Raw genomic sequence first — 3,782 nt, 5'->3', positions numbered from 1 at the left:
CATTTACCTCCCCCTCCAATGCAACATGGTTTTGCTCAGGTGCAAAGTTCCTCCTTTTTTATGCTTTGTTCTCCTTAATGACTCAGGCCCATCCAGAGCAAAAATTGTACCTTTACAAAATAGGCCATATTGCGGTGTAACAATAAATGGCATTTGCATTCATTGCTCTCTATTTTTAGCATAGTAAATAAACCCCCAAATCATAAGAAGTTGTGTTATGCTCTGCAATGTGTCCTTTATTCAATGATACAAATGTAAAATGTCATCATAATGTGTTCATCTCTGTTTTATTGATTAGTTCTTTAATACTGTGATTCATGGAGGGGGGGTGATTTTATCCTTATATGTCAGATATTCCATTTGTAAACTCTCAAAGGACAAGTCAAGTAACCACTTTAGGTTCCATTTAGAGTTAGGATCAAAGAAAAAAAAGAGCAAATTTGCTAATGAGAGCTCTGGTGTGGTGCAGGAAAGCTGGTGAGGTAGGGTCAGAGCACGTATGTTATTAGCACACTGAGCATCTTAGCTATCTGTCCTTCTACTGGGATGGGTACCTTTCTTTCTGGCACTAGATGTTTAGTAGTAACAAAAGATGACCTGTGACAGAGGTAGCAGGTACAAATGTCTTACTGCTGACAGTAAATATGATCTCACTTTATATAACATAGAGGAAGGGGTTGATGACATGGACTCACCAGTTCAGCCTTCACCCTGTCTGGGAGCGGTGATGTTACCTCCGCCTGCTCCACAGGTTTCATCCTGAAGGACCAGAAAATATTATTAAACTTATGTCTTCTATTCTATTCACAAGAGTTACTGACACAGTCCATGGTCATAGTTCCTATCTGGAGATTTCTCTTATACAAATGTTCTAAAGTTGGGTGAGCAACAATTTAACAGTATATTATAGATATTTCTGGAGTTATTAGAATAGGACAGACAAAGACTGCCTGCAATTACTAGAACAGTATAGACAGAGCCTGGCTGGAGCTACTGGAACAGTATAGACAGAGCCTTTTTGGAGCTACTAGAACAGTATAGACAGAGCCTTTCTGGAGCTACTAGAACAGTATAGACAGAACCTTTCTGGAGCTACTAGAACAGTATAGATAGAGCCTGTCTGAAGCTACTGGAACAGTATAGACAGAGCCTGTCTGGAGCTACTAGAACAGCATAGACAGAGCCTTTCTGAAGCTACTAGAACAGCATAGACAGAGCCTTTCTGGAGCTACTAGAACAGTATAGACAGAGCCTTTCTGGAGCTACTAGAACAGTATAGTCAGAGCCTTTCTGGAGCTACTAGAACAGTATAGACAGAGCCTTTCTGGAGCTACTAGAACAGTATAGAAATAGCCTGGCTGGAGCTTCTAGAACAGTATAAACAGAGCCTGGCTGGAGCTACTGGCACAGTATAGACAGAGCCTGTCTGGAGCTACTAGAACAGTATAGACAGAGCCTGTCTGGAGCTACTAGAACAGTATAGACAGAGCCTGTCTGGAGCTACTAGAACAGTATAGACAGAGCCTGTCTGAAGTCACCAGTACAGGACTTAAAGTCTTCCTGATATTTCTATTACAGTATGGACAGCACTGATTATATACACAAATGTTCATCTTTAGAACCGTATAGAATGTATGTGTACATGGAATAAACCATATAGATACTAACAGAGAAGGTGCTTTAGGCTGCGGCTGCCACTCGTGCAGGTTTCTGTTGATATTCTAGGGAAAGAGATACAGAGTGAAATAAATTATACACAACAAATCTTTAGGACAAGTTCCATGGGACTCGGATAAGTCGGCCACAGTCTGTCCCTGCAGGTTATTACCAAGTTACTATACATTTTACAGCAGAACGAGAGAAAATAATTTAATGAAAAAATTAACAAATTGGTCTTAATAAAAAAAAATTTTTTTATTTGGTCTAGAAATATGTCTTGAAGAGTTCATTTAACAGTAACTTATATAGAAAATGAAACAAGACCCCACAATGATATTATGCAGTTTCCCACCAGGATTACAACCATATAAAACATACAAACTCCAAAAACATAATGGAAGGTTAATTGGCTATGCTATCAAAAAAAAGAATAATAATAAAAAAATAAAAAAATTGACCCTAGTCTCTCTCTCTATGTCTGTCTGTGTGTATGTTAGGGAATTTCGACTGTAAGCTCCAACAGGGCAGGGACTGATGTGAATGAGTTCTCTGTACAGCGCTGCGGAATCAGTGGCGCTATATAAATAAATGATGATGATGATGATGATATAAATATCACTCAGGTCAGACATCCAGTATGATCTCTATATCAGATATCTCAGATATATCAGATATTGGAACGTGGGCCTATTGTTGGACAACCAATCCAAGAGATCCAGTCTATGAAAAACGTTTCGCCATTGATTACACTAAAACTTTAAACGACAAGTCCCTGTCTGTGCTGTGACGCCCCGTCCTCCTTTACGCTTTATGAGTTTTGCTGGTTTTCAGCAACTTGTTGTCACTGACTAATCCTAGTTTCCCCATTGGCCAAACTAAACTAAACTAAACGTATCCCCTGTTTTAGGTGGGTAATCACAGTCACCACCAAGCTCCATCACCAGCCTACCAGGAGCTGCTTACACTTCTCTGTGGGGTGTAGCTGCTGCAGCACCTCTTTGCTGGATGCTACAACCTTCTGACCACTTACTTTGGATCGGTACTACCAGGTAGCTTAACGCAGGTAGACGGGAGATGGAATAAATGGTAAGATGTTGGTCCCAGGACACAGCTGGATCTTATAGATGGAGCAGGATATCTCTCACCCAGACTGATGTCTAGCACCATCTGCCAACCAAATTCTCTGACCTCCGCTGCGCCACTTCCTGGGACTCCCTAGTGTGCTCTGTGGGTTCAGGAGAACCTGTTGGGGGGCCACTGTTAGGGCCTCAGGTACCAGTGGATAGATGACATAACCCCCCCAGGTCCTACTGAGTTCCTGTTACTGAGAGCCCTGCTGAAGCTCTTGTGACGGCTTCTGGCCCTGCCTTGGGACCAGACAGTGGCCATTTTATAGCACTGGGCCCCCCAGATCCCTACTGGACCACTGGGTGAGTGGAATCCATAACTTTTATACACAGAGGTGGATGTGGGGGTGTATATGGTGGTATGTCATATCGCCACTTCTCCTACTGTTATACATAAATATATTACACATTTACATGTCTGTACACTTTACACTGGGCACACATGTAATAAACACAATAAAATATTTCCGGCAGCAAAGCACCTGCTCCTCCATCCCGCCCGGCTATTAGTTACTACATACATGAGACCATGTTATTTACTGGTCACACATGAAGCTGTGTCATGTTCTCTCTGCACCTATGAACCGAGTGCCATGTAAAATGTACCCTCAGCTCTGAAGTGACAGCACCACGGGTACTGTAAGCAAAGCCACCACCTGAGCGCCACCTCTTTATAGTAACTGTTATACTGTACCTCCTGCTCTGTGGCCAGCAGCCGCAGCCTGGTGACCCGATCCTTCAGGTGGCTGTTCACACGCATAGCTGCATAGCTGCTGAGCTGCAATAGAGAGAATTATATTCAGATCTGAGTATATGAATACGAGGCGCACACTGTATTGTATATTTGTGTAACACATGGTGTAGTGCCCTCTCCTCGCACAAAGGGGCTTATTTACAGGGTACGGCTATGTTACTGCGCCGCTGTGTCCAAGATTCTAGGAATCTTTAACTCGTAGATCTCATCTTCCCATAGATCAGACTATAAATGAACAGGAT

At 42.4% G+C, this 3,782-nt stretch overlaps 1 long non-coding RNA gene across 1 annotated transcript; it reads right to left on the bottom strand.

Moving 5' to 3' along the window:
* Positions 1-690: 690 nt before the first annotated feature.
* LOC142150037 (uncharacterized) lies at positions 691-3,522 on the bottom strand. Its single transcript, XR_012690982.1, has 3 exons — positions 3,481-3,522; positions 1,669-1,721; positions 691-759 (listed from the first exon to the last, which is right to left on the bottom strand). It is a non-coding gene; the product is annotated as an uncharacterized LOC142150037 (long non-coding RNA).
* Between the last annotated feature and the right edge of the window lie 260 nt (positions 3,523-3,782).

The sequence above is a fragment of the Mixophyes fleayi genome, chromosome 4, assembly GCF_038048845.1.
Source record: "Mixophyes fleayi isolate aMixFle1 chromosome 4, aMixFle1.hap1, whole genome shotgun sequence".
Classification (NCBI taxonomy): Eukaryota; Metazoa; Chordata; class Amphibia; order Anura; family Limnodynastidae; genus Mixophyes; species Mixophyes fleayi.
This window is presented reverse-complemented; position numbering and strand designations above follow the sequence as displayed.